The sequence below is a fragment of the Humulus lupulus genome, chromosome 2 (genome assembly GCF_963169125.1).
Source record: "Humulus lupulus chromosome 2, drHumLupu1.1, whole genome shotgun sequence".
NCBI lineage: Eukaryota > Viridiplantae > Streptophyta > Magnoliopsida > Rosales > Cannabaceae > Humulus > Humulus lupulus.
The window spans coordinates 25,608,933-25,622,500 of NC_084794.1; the positions used below are offsets into that span (position 1 = coordinate 25,608,933).

Consider the following 13,568-nt stretch of genomic DNA (forward strand, 5'->3'; position numbering starts at 1 on the left):
CACCAACTCTTTTCCACTCCTCAAAGTGACGGCTTTACAATGTTCCTTGCCCACATTCCATGGATTCTCGGTATCACTTGGAAGTGTACCATGGGGTCTATTTCTAAGCTCATTAGCTAGTTGCCCAACTTGCTTTTCTAAGTTCCTCAATGAAGTTGCTTGGCTTTGAATCATGGCTTCATTCTTCACTATATATTCCTTCAACATGTTCTCAAGAGAGCTAGATTGCATTGCTTGTTGTGGCCTTTGTTGGGGTGCTTGTGGGGTGTAACCCGGTGGAAAATTTGGTCTTAGAGGCATAGAAGGATTGCTAGGGCCAAATACTTGATTAATCCATGAAAAATTGGGATGTTGCCTCCATGATGGGTTTTATGAATTAGAATAAGGACCATTCTTATTTAGGTTCCCCATGTAACACACATCCGCTGGATTGGAAGGACAGTTGTCAAAAGTATGACCCTCACCGCAATACACACAAGAAATTCTCTCCATTTGCCCCATTTGTGTACCCATAGGCTTCCACATTGATTGATTCATCCCCATATTCATTGTCTTGAGCATATTAGAAATCGAGGACACTTGGGCTGCCAAAGAAGTGATGGCATCTACATCATGAATACCAGCCACCTTTCTACCTGCAGACAATCTAGAAGTGGGCCACTGATAGTTGTTGTTGGATATTCTCTCAAGGATTTCATATGCCTCATTATAGGACTTAGCAAGAAAAGCCCCGTTTGTTGAAGCATCAACCACCATTCTAGCATGAGCGTTGAGACCGTTATAGAAGGTCTCCATCTGGATGCAATGTGGAATGTCATGGTGAGGGCATTTGCGCAAAAACTCCTTAAACTGCTCCCATGCATCATATAAAGATTCTTCATTAAGTTGTTGAAATGAAGTAATCTCATTTCCGAGCTTGGCATTTTTAGTGGGAGGAAATTACTTCATCAAAAACCGCTCAGCCAACTCTTGCCAAGTACTCATAGAATCATTTGGCAAAGAGTTTAACCAAGCTCTAGCTCTGTCTCTCAAGGAGTATGGGAAAAACTTTAGTCTTAGTGCATCCTCAGTCACTCTGGGCAGCTTGAAAGAGTCACTCACTTCAATGAACAAGCGAAGGTGAAGGTGAGGATCCTCTGTTGGCATCTCACTAAATTGGCCCACAGTTTGAAGCATCTGGAATATGACTGGCTTCAATTCAAACTGTGCTACCTGAATTTCTAGTCTAACGATGCCCAAATTGAGCTCATTGAAGAGGGGGAGAGCATATTTCCTGATAGCAAGATCTCTGTCATCAGCCACAATAACTGCATTTTGAACATTATTGGCAGCTACTCCCCCTTGAGTTACTCGATCTTGAGCAGCTCCTGCTAGATTTACTAGTGGAACATGAGCGGCACCTGCTAGATTTTTCGCCCCTTGAGCAACTCCTGATAGATTTGCGGCCCTCTGAGCGGCTCCCTGTTGAGCCCTTTGCTCATCATCCATCACTACTACTTCCCTTTTTGATTTTTGTATCTTTCCCCTTCTTCTAAATGTAGGCTCAATTTTTGGATCAATGGGAAGTAGTTCAGGGTCTTGATTCTCGCTCATACACTATGTAAACCTGAATTTTTCACGAGAATCACCCAAGTTAGCACAAAAGAAAAATTAAACAAAATTGCAATATAATTAACTTTACAATAATTGACTTTAAGAAATCCACGGCAACGACGCCAAAAACTTGTTACAAATTTTCCTAAGTGTGTGCAAGTATACACAATCGTCAAAACAAGTAATATAATGAAAGTAATTTTTATCGTCTCCTCAAGGATTGCCCAGAAATTATTGTAAAAAAAATCAACACCAAACAATTTGGGGTACAATTAATTTTTTTTATTATTTAATTAATTGAACTAAAAAAAACTAAACAAGAGAATTAAAAGAAGTCTTTAACACTAAGCCAGAAAATGACAAATTGTGATTAATATTATGATAAAAGTTAGGCATATCAAATCCCCCTAATTTATAAATTTTCCCATGATGTTGCAACAAAGTTCATAGCAAAGTTCTCTTGTAACTAGGATTTTCAATTTAATGCACATTCCATTTTTCCAAATGCTCATGTTAAAGTTCATCAATTAAATTCACATACTCATATGCTAAATTTAATTTCAAGAACATAAATTCAAGCATCAATCCTTCAAGTTTTCAAGGTGAATAAAATATCCCCAAGTTATCCATTAATCAATAACAAAATTATCAACATGCATCAATCAAGCATTTCCACTAATTTTAACCCTTCCAGAATTAAAAGTAGCTTGTTTGTCACCTAAGGTGATCATTCTCAAGCAAGAGTTTGCATAATAAATATAGCTCAAATGAACAGGAGAAAAATTGCATAAAACATTCAACACCTTGGGGTTAATTACAAATTAAGGTTCATCAATATCCCTAACACAAACAAATTAGCTCATAATCAAAATACCCAGATCACCACAATATATATTCAACATTATCTCAAAAGTTCAAGATGAAAAAAAGAATATTATAGGAAAAGAGAGTTTAGAAAGACAAGCCAAAATGATAGAGATCTTCTATTCTTTGTCTTCTAACTTTTATTCTTCTTCTAGCTTCCTCCTCCTTGGTTTACCTCTTCTTTTTTTCTTGATGTTTCAGCTCCAAAGGTGCAGAAAACTCTTTCAATGGTGATGGGCGGCTGGGTTGGTTTCTTGGACAAGATATCTTCTCTTTTTGGGCTCAAAAAGGGTATAAACCCTCTCTTTCTCTCTCTACACGTGGGGACCACTCTCCTTTTTAGACTTTTTCAGCTCCTTTCCACCTCATCCTCCCACTATTAAAGTCTCTCCACCTCATTTATTCACATGCCAAGTGTGCAAACTTTATGTTGCTGGCTGCCCACACTTTGCTGCAGCAAAGTTGACTGATGCTACAACAAAGTGCCAGAATTTCAGGTCCAAAATGATTTCCTTGCACATGCTTCACTAAGCTTTCCAAGCACATTTTCTTTTTGCCTTCAAAATAGATACCACATTTTTAGAACATAATCTCATTATTTTCCACAAGAGTTATCATTAATTAAAAAAAAATACACAAACAAAATTAAAAGACAAAATGACTAAAACCACACAATAATAACACAAATACTCTATTTCACTTAAATTTTTAAGTTTAAGAGCTCAATTAATAACTCTAAAATATAGAGTTATCACACCCCCAAACTTAAACCATTGCTCGCCTCAAGTGATGACTCTAAAAGAAAAGAAAAGAAACAAAGAAATCCAACTCAACACAAGACACACTCACAAAATAACAATTTAAGGAGACATAACACACCACACAACTATAACAGACATAACCGACAACACAAAGACTCAAAAATAAAACAACTCTAGGAATCAATTTGGAATATTAATCTAGCCTCCGGGACCTTGGATTCTACTAAACTAGGTAGTAGAATCCTTCCCGAGCCTTAACATTCGAATTCCCGAGCTTAAAACCTTAATTTCCCATTTCTTTCCATTTTGAGTTGCGGCACGCCCATAGGTCAGAGAGCAGATCTCTCTCTGTTGAGGGACACGGGCCGAGGCATGCTCCCCTAGGGTCGCGGTGCCTGGGTATACCAGAGGCTTCTCCAACCCCTTTGAGCACATGGGCTATGACGCTTGAAGAACAGTGCCGCGGCCCGAGCCCCTAAACCTAGAAATTCAAGCTCTTTTCTATGTTTTTCCTCGAGCCTAAATCCCAATTTCATACCCCAAACACCAAATGAACCCAGAATTAAGCCTAGAATCCTTATTCACATAGCCTAAACATCACAACCATTCCATAAACAACTCCATACACTCATCAAACACCCAAAAACAATCCTAGAATCCATTTTCACATGCAAACCTATAATTCTAGCACAATTCAGCAGGATTATACAGAATAAATTAAGCTTAGTCCCTTACCTCTGAGATATGTTTAACTTTGAGCTAACCCCAACCACAGTAAGCTTCAATCCTTCACTTCATTATTTTAGGATCCTCAAGTTTCTTCAAAAATATTTAAGCACCATAAAGAGGGAGAGAGAGCTGAATGTGTGTGTGTGTGTGTGTGAGAGAGAGAGAGAGAGTCTTAGCAGCCTAACCCCTTCTGTTTCCTTCTAACCCCTTCTAGAGTCTCAGTAGCCTAAGTGCTTAAGCCTATCCCTTAGCCAAAAAGTTTGAAATGCCCATTAAGTCTATCTTAATCCTCAAGTGACACCAAGGGAAATTTCATCATATGATACATCCCGCTACATCCTCGAGTATTCCTATAAATCCCCATTTAATCCCGACATGTCCAAATATTTGCTAAATTACTACCTGTTACCTGATAAATCTTGAACACCAACTGTGTTCCCAAAATACCCCTAGGCTCCTCCCGAGCTGGGTATTCGACCTCATTGTGACAATTTAACTAAACTGCTCCCTGGGACCGTCTCGGATCGTGCATCAAAGATATATCACCACTCACCCGTGGTATCGATCACAATATACACATATATCACAATTATGCCCTCAATGGGCTAAAATTACATATATGCCCTATTAACCAGATGGGGCCCACATGTATATTTAATTTACCTAAACATGAATTTCTAGGCACATAATCATTAAATTCACATATTAGCATAATTAAATTAATTATTGCCCTCCCAGCATGCTAATCAAGGCCCTAGCCTTATTAGCAAATTTGGAACGCTACATTTATAGTGTAGGCATCATCATTAGTCTAGACTTCTCATCATTAGTCTTAACTTATAAGATTGATATGATTCCTCATCGAATTAATTGTCTCACATACTCATGTCTTAGACTTATATATCTATACTTCTCATTATACATATGCCATTATAAGCTTTTGCTAATGTGGCTTGTTTATCACCATTGGGATATTTCTCATGAAATCCCTAAGCTACTTGGCCTCTTTTCCATTTGTCGCTAGAGCTATAAACTCATTCTCCATGGTAGAGTGAAATATATGTTTGTTTCTTTGGGCCCCAAGAAACCGCTCCTCTTTTGAGCATAACACCCAACCGATGGTGGAGAGATTGTCTCCCACATTCGATATCTAACTTGCATTAGAGTATCCTTCAAGTATCTTAGAAAACATTGGTGATCTAGCTTTTTAGTCCTCTCTAGGTGCCCTAGAATTCTCTCAATTGCCTTAAAATGTTTGATACTTGAATTTCTAGTAAACCTACTTAGTGAACTGACCGATTTACCATTGTTCTTTTCATTTTTTATGCTTGAATCAAATGGTGTATTTGCCTCTTTTATTTTGAGATGACTAAAATTTTCAAGAACTTTCTCAACAAGGTGAGATTGACTTAAGGCATAACCCTCACTATTTCTTCTATCTTTTATACCAAAGTAGGTATTGACCTCTCAAATGTCCTTCATCTAGAAAGTGGAAGATAGAAACCTCTTCATTTCTATTACGCCTCTCATCTCATTACTCAAAATCAACAATCATCAATATATAGACACACCAAGATGACATAGCCATCACAAGGCTTAGAGTTTAAGCACTTGTCCACATTATTGTGTCTAAACCCATTCGAAACAATAGCTTTATCAAACTTCTCATGCCATTGCTTCGATGCTTGTTTTAAACCATATAATGATTTAACAAGCCTACACACTTTAAGTTCATTTCTCTTTAGAAAAAAAACTCTCCGGTTGTTCCATATAGATCTCCTCATTGAGATCTCCATTTAGGGATGTCATTTGGATGACATCCATTTGATGAACATAAAGGTTATATATTGATGATAAGGAAAATAGTACACTTATAGTGGTTGTCCTAGCAACCGGTGCATACATATCAAAGTAATCGATTCCTTCCTTTTCTTTAAACCTCTAGCTCCTCATCTAACATTGAAGGTTTGTTTTTATCATCAATATGATATTTCCTCCAAAAAACCCACTTGCACCCACATCTTTATTTCGCCACTTCTTATACCTTCTTATACCCCCCCCCCCCCTATGTTTACCTTCTTATACACTTAACCCCCACTTCTTTATTTTCTTCAGTTAAACCTTCTAAACCCATATTCCTGTAATGACCCAACTACTTCTAAGACCTTGGACCATTAAAACTACTAGACATAGCCACTATTTTTTAGAAAACATACATAAGGAATATTCATAACTTTATTAAAAACTCCAAAGTAATTGTTGAAATTCATAAATGAGCGATACGGGATCCCATTATTTTAAAATAAAACATAACTTTAAATTAAATGAAGTTGTTTACAAAGCTAAATGCAGAAAATACATAAAGACATAATTTTAAGAAACTAAAAATAATGCCGTCCTCGAATCGTCACGCAGTCCATTGAATCCCTTCATCTTTAATACATGTAGAGTCCAAGAACTTTACTTAGCTAGTTAGATAGTAGTATAATAGTAATAGTAGTAGTATTTTTATGACTATGGACTTTGGTTCAGACCGAGATTTATTTAGAAACTCATAGTAACACTTGTAGATTTTCTAAGTTTAACTTATAGTTTAAGAATATTAATTTTAACCTAAGGTTTGATTAATATGACTGATATTGATGGTGATATTTATTATATTATAAGGTTTAGATAGACCCAATAAGAAAGTAACACTTGTCATGTGTATGTTTAATGATAATTAAGTATTTTTGAGGAATAAGTTTATTAAGAGTAATATTTGAATATCCTAGGGTCTGTCAGCAGCTTTGAAAACGTTAGAGGACTTAGTCAAGGCTGTTTACTCAATTCAAATTCAAATTAAGCTTAAAATGTGCAATTTCGTGTTTAAATATTCAGCGTATGCCGATATATCGCAGCTATAGGGGGCGATATATCGCAGAACGGGGATACGAAAAACACGTAACTTCGCACAAGCACCTCGACAAGCCTCGGGCATGCTGGCCCAGGCGATATATCGCCTACAAGGGGCGATATATCGGCTCCCTTAGCATACTTTTGAATATTTTTGAAAACATTCCCATTTTAATCTTTAATCTCTTGATAAGTCTAGCATCTTTCTGACCGAGTCTTCAGCCTCTGCTGAACGATATTTCAAATATTTTTCACTTAAAAAGCCATTATTTTATTCAAGTTAAATGAAGATATTTTCATTCTTGAACTCTATAAATAGGACCTAGTACGCAGCCATTTATTCATTCATCAAGCTAAGTTCAGAGGCTGCAAGCTGCTATGTTATTTTTGAGAGTGTAAACACTTGGGTTGGGGATTATAAGCTTACCAAACACTTGGGAAGTAAGGTTTATAGCACATTTCGGTTCAAGGTTTAGATTGGTCATAAAAGCATTCAAGGTATTCCAAACTCTAGTTCATTTTGGTATTGTTTTCTTTAAGTTCTTATAGTTTTCTACTCAGCACCCTAACTTTATTCTTTATTATTGGATAGGAAATCTAAGATCTTGAACATAAGGTTTTTGGTAAGTATATTCTTGATGGTATAGTTCGTCCATTCACTTCATCTCATTCTCTTTAGTATACTCACCCTTCCATTTATGGTTTTTAGGAGTGTTCCAAAGTCCCAAATCTGTTCTCATATCCCGGTATTTTTGGTAAGGAAAATAGGATAGGATTCTATATGTTATGTTATGTGTTATCTTATAATTTATGTGTTATGATAACCTATGATTTATGTGATGTTATGTATGTTTGTAGACTTGGGCATATGACCTGTACAACTAACAAGCCCCAATAAATTTATGGGCATATGACTTGCTTAGCTAGCAAGCCCCACAAATCTAATGGGCATATGACTTGTTTGTTTATGGGACCCCAAGTAATAATGGCCATTATAGTACGTGTAACATATGTTTATGATATGTTTTATGTTGCATTATGAATTTTATGTTTATGGTTTATGTGTTAGATTTTCCTTGCTGGGCATTAGGCTCACTCCTTTATGTTTTTTTATGTGCAGGAAAATAGTTTTGATATCGGGAAAGGTTCTTGGAAGCTTGGGGATGTGTATTGAGGCGGAATGGAGTCAAAGGACCGAGTGTTCGATTCGAGGATGAAGTCTCTTTAATTATGGTTTTATATGTATTTTCCGCACTTTATTATGTAATTCATTTATTCACAATTACGTTATGTTTTCTTTTAAAACAATGGGATCTCATATCCTACTTTAAATTTTATGTAAGTTTAATATTTGTTTTACAAGTTTTAATGAAGTAATGATTATTTCACTTGTAAGTTTATTAAAAATTAGTGTCTATGTATAGTTTTCGTTAATGGTCCAAAGTCTAGAGTAGATGGGTCATTACAATACACAAGCCAAGCTACCAGGAATCCTTCCGCCTCCATATCTATTTTCCTGCATCACATTAAAAATAAGGAGTGAGCCTAATGCCCAGCAAGGAAAATCTACTAATCAATCATATAACATAAAACATAAACATAAGACTGTATCAAAAACATATACTATAAAACATATATCACAACTCTAACGCATGTCCATGGTAAACATTGGGGTTTACTAGCTAAGCCTATGAGCCTCAAAATACATTAAGGGTTGCTAGCTAAGCAACTATGAGCCCCAAGCAACATAAAAACATTGGGGTTTACTAGCTAATTAACTATGAACCTCAAAATACATTGAGGTTTGCTAGCTAAGCAACTATGAGCCCCAAGCAACATAAAAACATTGGGGTTTACTAGCTAATTAACTATGAACCTCAAAATACATTGAGGTTTGCTAGCTAAGCAACTATGAGCCCCAAAGACTACAAGACATATTCATATATATATATATATATCATAACATATAACATAAACATATCATAACATATAGGCATACAAAAACTATTCTATTTTCCTTACCGACATCGGGATATTTGAAAACAAGGACGGGATTTGGAACACTCTGAAAAAAAACCTTAAGTTCAAAGAACTTAAATACGTTTGGATGTAATAGAACTGATGTAGACCTCGACATTGAAAACACACTATATATCACTTCCCAAGTGTTCATAAAGCTTAAGATAATAAATCTTTTATCCCAAACCCAAGTGTATCACTCTATAGTAATTCTAGCAACTTGAAGGTTGTGAACATAGCTTAAAAAATGATAAAAAATGGCTGGGTATAGGTCCTATTTATAGAGTTCAAGGAGTGAAAATATCTCCTTTTAGCTTGAATAAAATAATGAATATTAATTGAAAAATATTTGAATATTCGTTCAACAGGTGCTTAAGACTCGTTCAAAAATGTTCTGAGGCAAGTCAAGAGGTTAAGGGATGATTCAAGCTCGGATTCTACGACGTTTGAAATTATGGTCCGAGGGGAAATATATCACCCACCCTAGGCGATATATCGCCTGGTCTTTATGTCCTAAGTGATCGTCGTTTCGATCGTGCAAAATCGATGTGTTTTTTGTATCTCCCGTGTGGCGATATATCGCCCCTATAGCTGCGATATATCGGCATACGTTGAAATATTAGACACGTAATTGCACTTTATCAGCTTAATTTGAATTGGATAAACAACTTTGACTAAGTCATAATACGATCCTAACAGCTTCTGGAAGATTCTAGAGCTTCTAGATCTTTCTTTTTAATTAAACTATTCATCAAAATACATAATCCTTAATAATCATGCACACAACAAGTGTCATGATCTTATTAGTTCTATCTAAACCTTATAGTATAATAAATGACGTCTTTATAATCAGCTATATTAATACAACCTTATGTTATAATTAATATTCTTAAACTATAAGTTAAACTTATAAAATCTATAGGTGTTGCTACGAGTGTTCAATCAAGTCCCTGCTTACTACTACTACTGTTACTGATGCTACTGCTGCTATCTTATTAGTTCTATCTAAACCTTATAGCATAATAGATGACATCTTTATAATCAGCTATATTAAACTATAGGTTAAACTTATAAAATCTATAGGTGTTGCTACGAGTGTTCAATCAAGTCCCTGCTGGTACTGCCACTACTACTGCTATTGCTGCTACTACTGCTACTACTGCTACTACACCACTACTAATGCTATTGTAGCTCCTGCTACTGCTACTACTACTGCTGCTACTACTGCTACTACAACTACTGCTACTGCTACTGCTTCTGCTTCTGCTTCTGCTGCTGTTGTTGCTGCTCCTGCTACTGCTACTGCTACTGCTACTGCTACTGCTACTGCTACTGCTACTGCTACTGCTACTGCTACTGCTACTGCTACTGCTACTGCTACTGCTACTGCTACTGCTACTACTACTACTACTACTACTACTACTACTACTACTACTGCTACTACTACTACTACTACTACTTACTTACTTACCAAACAATTTCGGATACCGTGCTAACATGTCTTCCTCCAACTCCCACGTTGCCTCCAATTCAGAACTATTACTCCATAGGACTTTGACTATCGGAATACTCTTGGATCGTAATTCCTTCATCCCTTTATCTAGGATGCTAACCTGTCGTTCCTCGTAACTCAAGTCTTTCTGGAGTGCTGTCGTATCGTACTTGAGGACGTGAGATGGGTCTGACACATATCTACGCATCATCGAGATGTGGAACACATTGTGGCTATCTACTAGAGTTGGCGGTAGGGCTAATCTATATGCAACTGCTCCATGGCTATAGGGCTAATCTGTATGCAACTACACATTGTGGCAAACCTGTCATGAAATCCATGGCTATATCGTTCCATTTCCATTCTGGAATGCTAAGTGGTTGCAATAAGCCTGCATGCCGCTGATGTTCCGCTTTTACTTGTTGGCATACTTAACATTTAGAAACAAATTCTGCTATATCTTTCTTCATTCCTGGCCACCAATATATTGCCTTAATGTCTTGAGTCATCTTGGTCGACCCTGGGTGAACTGAGTATGGGGAATTGTGCGCTTCTTCTAAAATCTTCATCTTAATCCCTTGATCATTTGGCACGCATACCCGATCCTTATATCTCAATAACCCCGGTCCTGATATTGAGAAATATGTGGCCTTGCCTTCTTTAACTGCATCCATATGTACTACTAATGTGTTATCATGCCATTTCCCAATCCATATTTCTTCTAACATACTTGACTGGATGGACAAGTTAGCCAGTTTACCAATGACTACTTCTATTCTGGCACTGATTAGCTCCTGCTGTAGCGGCTTTTCTATTCTAGCTAGTGTTGTTAGACTTCCATAACTATTCCTACTTAGCGCATTAGCAACTACGTTTTCCTTTCTTGTGTGGTATAGGATTTCATAGTCACAATCCTTCACAAGTTCTAACCACATGTGCTGCCTCATGTAGAGCTCCTTCTGAGTGAAGAAATACTTTAAGCTTTTGTCGTCCGTATAAATCTCACACCGTTCTCCATAAAGATAATGGCACCAGATTTTCAACGCAAAGACCACCGCTGCCAACTCCATATCATATGTTCCATAGCGTTGCTTATACTCCTTCAGCTGCCTTGAGGCATAGGCTATCACCTTGTGATTTTGCATCAGCAAACAACCCAACCCTTACTTCGACGCATTGCAGTAGACTACAAACTTGTCGTTGGGTGTCGGTACACAAAGTGCTGGTGCTGAGCACAACTTATCTTTTAGCAACTGGAAGTTCTCTTCACACTTATCAGTCCAGTTAAACCTTTGTTGCTTTCGGGTCAGGTTGGTGAGTGGAGTGGCTATCTTAGAAAAACCCTCTACAAACCTCCGATAATATCCTGCTAATCCCAGAAAACTTCTTACCTCTAATGTGTTCTTTGGTCTTGGCCAATCCTTCATAGCCTCTACTTTAGATGGGTGTACTGCAACTCCGTCCTTGGATACAATATGACCTAGAAATGTTACTTGTGACAGCCAAAATTCACACTTCTTGAACTTGGCGCAAAGTTGATGCTCTTTTAGTCGTAACAAGATCAACCTTAATTGTTCATCGTGCTCGACTTCGTCCTTTGAGTACATCGTCGATGAACCCTACGATGAATTTATGCAAGTAGTCCTTGAAGACCTTATTCATTAAATTCATAAACGCGGCTGGAGTGTTGGTAAGACCAAAAGACATATCTAGAAATTCGTAATGTCCATAACAAGTTCTAAAAGCTGTCTTGGGAATGTCCTCAACCCGTACCTTGAGCTGATGATACCCAGACCGTAAATCAATCTTTGAAAACATGGTCGCACCTCATAGTTGATCAAACAAATCTTCAATTCAGGGTAGCGGGTACTTATTCTTAATCGTCACCTTATTCAGCTTGCGGTAATCTATACACATCTGCATGCATCCGTCCTTTTTCTTCACAAATAGAACCGGTACTCCCCATGGCGAATGGCTCGATCTAATGAAACCCAAGTCTAGGAGTTCTTGTAGCTGCGTCTTTAACTCCTTGAGTTTGGTAGGTGCCATCTGGTATGGTGCCTTTGAGATAGGTTCGGTGCCCGGTACTAGTTCGATTGTCAAGTCAATTTCCCAAGTCAGCGGTAGTCCTGGTAAGTCGTCAGGAAATACTTCAGGGAATTCTTTTACAATGCCGACGTCTCCAACTTTTAATGGAGTTTCCTTTACCACTTCTGTGACCCTGGCTAAGAATGCTTGACATCCTTTTTCTATCATCCTCTGAGCTTTGAGAGATGAAATAAACAGTGCTCGTAGTCCTGAAACTTTTTCCATATAGCATAGTCTCTGACTGTTAGAAGTCTCGAACATCACTTTCTTGTGTTTTCAGTCGATGGTTGTGCCATGCCTTGCTAGTCAGTCCATTTGCAGTATCACATTGAAGTCTTTGATCTCCAGTTCTATCAGGTCTCCTAGTTCTACGTCCTCAATTTTGATCGGTACGCCTCGTACTATCCGTGATGATAGGAATATTTTACCCGAAGACAACTTTGTTACAAACCTTGTTCTAAATCTTTCACAAGGTTTGCCTAATTTTTCTATCATTCCTAACGAGATATACGAATGAGTGGCTCCTGAATCAAATAATACAGAACATAGATTATTGATGATAGGAATCTGACCTGTGACCACTTTATTGCTAGCATCAGCTTCTCCTTGGGTTAAGGCAAATACCCTGGCAGGAACCATCTTGTCGTCCCTTTTTCCCTCTGGCTTGAGCTGGGGACACTATTTCTTTCAGTGACCTTCCTAATCACAATTGTAACATTCCTTGGTGTTTGCACGACACTCACCAGAATGTTTCTTTTGGCACTTAGAGCATCGCGGGTATTCCTTATAACCCGACTTATTGCCTCCGTTGTTTGTCCATGCTCTTTTATCGTTATCGAATTGCTTGTTGTCAGGATCCCGTCTCTTCTGACCATTACTATTGTTGTTGGACTGATGGTTTTTGTGGTTATTGTTTTGACCATTCTGAGGTTGACTTTTCTTTTTAGGCTCAAGCTTACTTGCTTCCTCCTTACTAACATTCGCCTGAAGCCTTTCTACTTCTATAGTCGTTTCTAGGACATCGGGATAGGTAGTATTTCCCGGGTTTGCTAGCTTAACCCCTAGCTCAATCTTTGGTCGAAGTCCTCTAATGAACTTGGTCACCCTCAGAAAGTTAGTTGGAACCA

General features: G+C 37.6%; 1 non-coding gene across 1 annotated transcript; it reads left to right on the plus strand.

Moving 5' to 3' along the window:
• The first annotated feature begins 811 nt into the window (after positions 1-811).
• Positions 812-918, plus strand: LOC133820423 (small nucleolar RNA R71). Its single transcript, XR_009886833.1, has one exon. It is a non-coding gene; the product is annotated as a small nucleolar RNA R71 (small nucleolar RNA).
• Positions 919-13,568: the final 12,650 nt, after the last annotated feature.